General features: G+C 40.6%; 1 long non-coding RNA gene across 1 annotated transcript in view; it reads left to right on the top strand.

The window, feature by feature from the left end:
- Positions 1–7,832, top strand: part of LOC133260355 (uncharacterized) — a 64,894-nt gene extending 57,062 nt beyond the window's left edge. Inside the window, exons 2-4 of the long non-coding RNA XR_009740780.1 lie at positions 5,531–5,708; positions 5,820–5,917; positions 6,817–7,832. This is a non-coding gene — a long non-coding RNA (uncharacterized LOC133260355). The remainder of the gene's footprint in view (positions 1–5,530; positions 5,709–5,819; positions 5,918–6,816) is intronic.
- Positions 7,833–8,528: the final 696 nt, after the last annotated feature.

Genomic DNA, 8,528 nt, shown 5'->3' on the forward strand with positions numbered 1-8,528 from the left:
CTGGAATTTAGGTAAAACCCTAATCCATGCACTCATTCATTCATTCAGTGAATATTTCTTGAGCACCTACAGTGTGCCAACTGCCAATGTTATGTACTGAGAACACATTGCTGAGCTAAACTTACATAGTTCTTATCCTGCATCTAGTAGAGGACAGACATTAAGCAAAGAATAATAACAATAATTGTAGGTTTACTAACTGATATAGCTCCAATGAAGGACCCATCAAATTACAAGCAGTGGATCCACTGAAGGATACTATGAAGGCATCTGACTAAGGGATTGATCTGGTGCGGGCAATGCAGAAGGAAGTAACATTGGAACTAAAGTCTGAACACTCACAAGTCTGGCTAGTGATGGGGAGGGAAAGAAAGAGAATATCAAGGAGAGGAAGCAACATGAGCTAAAGAAGGAGCATTTACAGAAGGAGCCCTGTGAATTAGGAAAACTGAAAGAAGACCAGTGTATCTATGCAAGAGACACAAACAGGAGTAAACCATGAGATGAGACTGGGAAGATGGGCGAGGGCAGTATACAGGGCCTTTCAAGCCCTGTACACGTTCATGGCTTTTATTCTAGGAACAATGGGAACACACTGGATGATTTTAAACAGAATGACTTGATCAGATTTGCATTTTAAAAGATCACTCTGGCTGCTATATATGGAGAACCAGAAGTTGTACATGTAATGGCGCCCTGAAAACTTGCTTCATTAATGACCCGCATAAGTGATAAACACCAGAATGTGACATTTGATAAATTAGCTGCCAGTCATTTAATACGGCCTTCGCACTAGCAAACCCTGACGCTTGCTGTTGAAGAGAAAAACAGTCTGAAAGGAAGGTGGGGAATTAAAAGAAAACTGAATAATTATTCAACTCTCAGAGTCACTTTTCCCTAGTAGGAGTAGTAGAAGACACAGTAAGAAAGTCTAAGCCCATATTTTACAAGCAGGAAATAGAAAAAGGATGCTGTTCGAAGACAGTGGTTTTAATGCATATTTGCTAACATCTTTGGGAGTCCCCATGGTTCTGCACTTTAGAGGTGTTGTCAACACTGGTGCTGACCATAAAGTTTAAGGTTTACATGGGTTTGTCTGTACCTGAGGATGACACAGCCTCTGAGATCAAAGTTTCCACAAGAGCCTTGAATCATATTAAAGGAGAAATCATGCCAATGGGTACACGTTTGTCACTTTAAAGAGTCCATTAGAAGGAAGCAAAGAAGACCTCCGAGGGGGAGAGAGAGAGAAGACTGTGCTTCTTTGGGCTTTGTGTGAGTAATATAGCAGGAGACCCAAAGATTGCCCTTGCCAAATGATTTTTGCTGAACCCTTTGTCAGGAAACAAGACTGGGGCTCAGAAAACAGAAGCAAGGTCGCAGCAAAGGGTAATAGAAAGAGACCCCAGCTCCCGGCCTGAGAAGCTGGGAGGGATGAATTACCAGGCTCCCTCTGTGACCCAGCTGGGATTGGAGATGGAATCGGCAATTGTCCTGCCCTGACCTCATGCTCCCTTTCAGTGCATTTACATTAGCAGCAGATGGAGGGCTGCAGGATGTCCACGGGAAACCAGAGGCACTTAAATATCCATGGCTCTTTCTTGGTGCTTAGCCCAAAGTGAGACTACGCAGAAGACATGAGTGGCAAATTGGCTACATCTCATATGCACACCTAGGCCACAGAGTTAAATGTACAAGGCTTATATGTATATGTACAAACATGTATACGCACACATTAAAATGCACACTCATTTATGCTGTCAAATAGCTAATCATGCTTGTTCATAGACTACATCCTTATGTGCACACTCATGTACATGTGTGCATGTGTATACATACTTGCACATGTAACTGTGAATGTGTAGAAGAGTACACATTAGAACACACTGTGTTTTAATAAACGTATATACATAAAGATAGATGTATAGATAGACACACATGTTTACATATGACACATACATATACTTGCACACATATGTAAATACCTCAGTATAAAAAATTATAAGCTGAAATGACTAGGTTTAGTTTCATTCTATGTGGAAAAAAGTTGGATCCGAAAGACCAGAGCCAGACATGGCTTCAGCCCTGGCTCACAGGCACCCAGTGTCCTGCCCAGATCAACTCTTCCTCTGAACCTCAGTTCTGTGCCGTGGCTTATTTTATTTTATTTTATTTTTGCATTTAAGAAGCTCTTTGTATCAGGTTTGTCACAGAAGTCCAAAGAGATTCCCAGAAGAGACGGCATTTGTTGCAACGGGTGAAGGGAATCAAAGGCAGACAAAATAGCATCAGAAAAGAGACAGGTTTATAACACTAAGAAATTAATTTGAGTTCTTCTTAGAATGCCTGGGAGTTAGAGGAGGAAAGAAAGTTATGCACCATACAGGCATACCTCATCTTATTGTGCTTTGCAGATGCTCTGATTTTTTACAAATTGAAAGTTTATGGCAAGTCTGTTGGTGTCATTCTTCCAACAGCATTTGCTTCCTTATGTCTCTGTGTCAGACTTTGATAATTCTTGCAATAATTTCAAACATTTGCATTACTACTATTATATCTGTTATGGTGATCTGTGATGAGTGATCTTTGACGTTACTATTGTAATTGTTTTAGAGTGTCACGAACCACACCCACAGAAGATGGTGAACTTAACTGATAAATGCTGTAGGTGTTCTGACTACTCCATCCACTGGCCATTCCGCATCTCTCTCCTTCTTGTTGGGCCTCCCTGTTCCCTGAGACACAACAATAGTGAAATTAGGTCAGTGAAGGCGATGGGACCCCACTCCAGTGCTCTTGCCTGGAGACTCCCATGGACAGAGGAGCCTGGTAGGCTGCAGTCCATGGGGTCGCGAAGAGTAGGACACCGCTGAGCGACTTCACTTTCACTTTTCACTTTCATGCATTAGAGAAGGAAATGGTGACCCACTCCAGTGTTTCTGCCTGGAGAATCCCAGGGACAGGGGAGCCTGGTGGGCTGCCGTCTATGGGGTCACACAGAGTTGGACATGACTGAAGCGACTTAGCAGCAGCAGCAGTGACCCTAAAATGAGCTTAACTCCCTTAGAAAGGGAGTATCATGCATCTCTGACTTCAAAATCAAAAGCCAGAAATATTTAAGCTTAGTGAGGAAGGCATGTTCAAAACTGAAATAGGCTAAAAGTTAGGCCTATTGAGCCAGTTACCTTTAGCCAAGTTGTAAAAACAGAGAAAAAGTTCCTGAAGAAAATTTAGCAGTCAACACATGAATAATAAGAAACTGAAACAATTTTATTGCTGAATACAGAGAAAATTCTAGTGGTCTGGATAGAAGATCAAACCAGCCTTAGCATTCCCTTGGGCCGAAGCCAGATCCAGAGCCAGACTCTAGCAGTCTAGAGTTCTATGGAGGCTTTAAAAGATGAGGGGGCTGCAGAAATATAAAGCTAGAAGAGGTTGGTTCATGAGGATTAAGGGAAAAAGTCATCCTCATAACATTAAAAGTGCAAGGTGAAGCAGCAATTACTTGTATAGAAGCTTCAGCAAGTCATCCAGAAGATCCAGCTAACATGATAAATAAAGGTGGGCATGCTAAACACAGAGTTTCAATGCAGATAAAACAGCCTTATGTTGGAAGAAGATGCTATCTAGGACTTTGACAGCCTGAGAGAAGTCAATGCCTCGCTTCACAGCTTTACAGGATAGGCTAACTCTCCTGTTGGGGGCTACTGCAGCTGGTGACTTTAAGTTGAACCCAATGCTCATTTAGCATTCCAAAAACTCCTGGCACTCCTAAGAATTACAGTAAATCTACTCTCCTATGTTCTAGAAATGGAACGACAAAGCCTGGATGACAGCACATCTGTTTATAATATGGTTTATTGAATATTTTAAATCCACTGTTGAGATTTACTGCTCAGAAAAAAATTCTTTTCAAAATATTACTGTTCATTGACAATGTGCCTAGTTGCCCAAGAGCTCTGATGGAGCTGTACAATGAGATTAATGTTGTTTTCATGCCTGCTAACACAACATCCGTTCTGTAGCCCATGGATCAAGGAGTACTTTTGACTTTTAAGTCCTGTTATTTCACAAGATTACAGTTGCCATTGAGAGTGATTCCTCCAATGGATCTGGGCAAGGTAAACTGAAAACCTTCTGGAAAATATTCATCATTCTAGATGCCATTGAGTACATTCACAATTCATGGCAAGAGGTCAAAATATCAACTTTAACAGGAATTTGGGAGAAGTTGATCCCAGCCCTCAACGTATGATTCTGAAGGGTCAAGACTTACGTGGAGGAAGTAACTGCAGACGTGGAGACAGCAAGAGAACTAGAATTAGAAGTAGAGTCTATGATACAACTGAATTGCTGCAATCTCATGATAAAACTTGAAAGGATGAGGAATTGCTTTTCTTATGGACGAGTGAAGAAAGTGGTTTCTTGAGAAGAAAACTACTCCTGCTGAAGATGCTGTGAAGATTGTTGAAATAACAAAGGATTTAGAATATTATATAAACTTAGCTGATAAAGCAGAGTCAGGATTTGGGAGGATTAACTCCAATTTCAAAAGAGTTTCTACTATGTGTAAAATGCAGTCAAACAGCATTCCATGCAGCAGATAAATAATTTGAAAAGGGAAATATCAAGCATTGCAGCAAATTTTATTGTTGTCTTTTTTAAAGAAATTTTCACAGTCACTCCAGTCTTCAGCAACCACCACCCAGATCAGTCAGCAGCCATCATCACTAAGGGAAAACCCTCTGCTATCTAAAAGGTTATTGTTGTTTTTAGTCTTACTGAAGATTCAGACTGGGAAGCCTGGCATGCTGCAGTCCATGGGGTCACAAAGAATCGGACATGACTGAGTGACTGAACTGACTGAACTGAAAGATTCAGATGATGTTTAGCTTTTTTTTTTGTTTTTTCTTAGCAATAAAATATTTTAAATTAAGGTAGGTACTTTTTTGTAAACATAATGCTGTTGCACCCTTAATAGACTGTAGTATAGTGTAAGCAACTTTTATATGCACCAGGAAACCAAAAACTTTGTGTGACTCCCTTTTTTGTGATATTCTCTTTATTGTGGTGGCCTGTTACAGAACCAGCAATACCTTTGAGGTCTGCCTGTATTTTGAATACTCCTGGCCTCTGCCAGGAGAATGGATTGTGTTGGGAGATTTTAAGCTTGGGAGTGATAATCAACAGTAGATTTGTGTTTTAGGAACTGTGGTCTGGACATAGGGTGGTAGATATAGGCATATCCCTTAAAGAGTGAAGACCTTTAAAAAAAAGGCTTTTGCAACCATCTGGATGGAATGTGAAGGTTTAAAATCAGGCAGGATCTGCAGGGAAAAACATAGCGATCTCCCTTCAGTAGTCCTGAAGGATGTGCTGCAGGTACTCTGCACCTGTTGCCAGCCTCAGTCATTAATCTGGACACCTGGGGAAGTCTGATTCCCCAGGTGTCCAGTGTTGCATGGAGCATATGCTTATCAGAAGACTGTTGGATGACTTGTGACTCAGACCTCTTTTTATTGACTTGCAGATTGCAAATAGGCAACATATGTATCACTTTACTTTATTGGTCTGGGGAGACCACTCCCCTCCCCTCAACCTGAGAATAAAGAATCAATGAGAAAAATTACCAGTGATCCCAACAAGATGGAACCCCAATGAGTTACTTAGAGAATGGTGCAAAGGACAACAATAGGCAAAACTGAAAGGTATGTTGGTTACACAGAACCTCACACAATACAAATCAAAGAGTGAATGTAATGTTAATGCTGTGCTATGCTTATTTGCTGAGTCATGTCCAACTCTTTGCGACCTTATAGACTACAGGCTACCAGGCTCCTCTGTCCATGGGGATTCTCCAGGCAAGAATACTGAAGTGGGTTGCCATTTCCTTCTCCAGGGGATCTTCCCAATCCAGGTATTGAACCCAGGTCTCCTGCATTGCAGGTGGATTCTTTACCATCCAAGCCACCAGGTAATATTAATAATAACTTGGAAATGCCATAATATTAAAATGCCATACTCTTCATATACTATTTTTGCCTTCATGGATACCTAAGTAACAAGGCCATAAGAAGAATCTCTCTTACTTTTTCCATTTCTAATCACTAGACCCTCTTTTAAATGGTGTCTTTTATAAGGTCCACTCCTGATACTCTCCTAAAGAGGTTAATTTTAAATTTAGCTGATTAGGGGCTTTAATTATGTCTACAAAATCTCTTCACTTTTTCCATGGAGCACGACATAATCATGGGAGTGATAATGCATCACCTTCTGCACATTCTACTGGTTAGAAGTGGCAGGTTTCACCTACACTCAAAGAAAGATAATTACGTAAGTGAATATATCATTGAAGACCATTTTAGAATCCTGCTGACTACAAAGGAGGATGAATAAGTTTATCACAGTGATTTGATTTTATCACATGGAAGTCTGAACTCACTGCTGAAGGTCAGCACTTGCATAGAGAGTATTTTCCCATGAGTTTTGAATGCATTCTAGCTATCTTGTTTTATTTTTTTTTCATTATTCACGTCCACCACAATTTCCAGGATGTCTTCATGTAGTAAACATTAAGATTATTTTCATTTTAATTGGGGAAATTATTTCTCAAGAGAACAATATCTCTAAGAGTGTGATTGGTCAAGTTGTTTACTGAAAGACAGTTTCTACTTTTCTATTCGTACTTCATGTTTTGCCAAATATCTGCAACATTATAATTTATTCTATATTGAGCTGCAAATTTCCCAGTTTTGCTATGTAAGCTTTTGAGATCATTCTTGCTGTATTTCAAATCTTTTTTTTTTTTTTTGCCAGGAGAAGGAAAGAGAAAATGATTGAAATGTGATGGTTGAGATTGACAGATTGAGGTGGACACTTCGAGGGCTACACAGATCCCCCTCCAGGAATGAAGGATTTACTGACTCAGTTGTTGAAAGTGTTGCTGGAAGATGACCCTCATCTATCAGCCCTCCCTGAGGACTGTCATGGGCTAGAGGAAACTGCTTTGCCCAACATCACATCTCTTTCCAGGGATTGCCTACATCCAATAATTGATAAAGGTAAGTGTATCAGGATCTGAGGAGTCCTTCCAACTCTAGAGCTAGCTGTGGCAAGATCTGATCCAATTAGGGGATTGCATGCAAATTCATCTCCTCCCTGTTCCCAGTCCTGCTTTCTTGGCCTCCCTTCTACAGGTGATGATCTTGGGAGGACTCCTTAGTAAATGATCTACATGCTAAACTCTTATTTAATCTGCTTTTGAGGGGACCCAACCATTCTGAAGGAGATCAGCCCTGGGATTTCTTTGGAGGGAATGATGCTGAAGCTGAAACTCCAGTACTTTGGCCACCTCATGCGAAGAGTTGACTCATTGGAAAAGACTCTGATGCTGGGAGGGATTTGGGGGCAGGAGGAGAAGGGGACGACAGAGGATGAGATGGCTGGATGGCATCACCAACTCAATGGATATGAGTTTGAGTGAACTCTGGGAGTTGGTGATGGACAGGGAGGCCTGGCGTGCTGTGATTCATGGGGTCGCAAAGAGTCGGACACGACTGAGTGACTGAACTGAACTGAACTGAACCTGCAACAGCCGACAAAGGATTTGGGCCAGTTAAGGATTGGGCCTTCTTTGTTTTAATCCTGGTCTGTTATTATCATCTTTGCCAATTTTAGGTCAGTTTTCAATAATTGAGTTTCTTTATATGTAGAATTTGGCTGCTTCTTTGAATATCTGGTAACTTTTATTGAATGCTGATAATTTAAGTGTTACTTTGTCGCACGCTGGGAATTTTTGTGTTTCTATAAATATTATTGAGCTTTGTCTTGGAATGTGGTTAAGTTACTTTGAAATAGTTTGTTCTTTTAAAACTTTCTTTGTTAGGACCAAACATTTAGTCTAGGGTTTATTTTCCTGCAATTCTAAGACAAAACTCTTCTCTACATCAATTCACTCATGATGCCCTGTGAATTATATGGTTCTCTTCTCTAGTTGGTGAGTATAGCCTGTATGAGTTTTGCAAATGTTTCTTCTAATCTTCTGGGGTGGTTTTTTCAATGACTTTGAGGAGTCTCCTCAAATGCGTGCACTGATTATTACTTAGATGAGTATTTGACATGGACCTTCTGTGATCTCCAAAGTTCTCTCTCTGTGCAGACCTCTAACCTTCAATATCATGCCCTGCAAACTCTAGGTTGCCATGTTTCCTCCAGATTCTCATCTCTGTGTGCTTAATTCAGGAAATTCACTGGGTTCTACTTCTGTTCTCAACCCATGTACAACCAGGAGATCTTCTCTAGGTACAACTGAGCCTCTGCAGGTTTTGTCTACATGGATTCAACCATACATGGATTGAAAATATTCAAAAAAATGCTGCAAATTTCCAAGAAGCAAAACTTGAATTTGCCACATGCCAACAACTATTTATATAGCATTTCCGTTGTATTAGATATTATAAGTGGGCTTCCCAGGCGGTGCTAGTGGTAAAGACCCTGCCTGCCAATGCAGGAGACTATAGAGATGCAAG

The sequence above is a fragment of the Bos javanicus genome, chromosome 14 (genome assembly GCF_032452875.1).
Source record: "Bos javanicus breed banteng chromosome 14, ARS-OSU_banteng_1.0, whole genome shotgun sequence".
Classification (NCBI taxonomy): domain Eukaryota; kingdom Metazoa; phylum Chordata; class Mammalia; order Artiodactyla; family Bovidae; genus Bos; species Bos javanicus.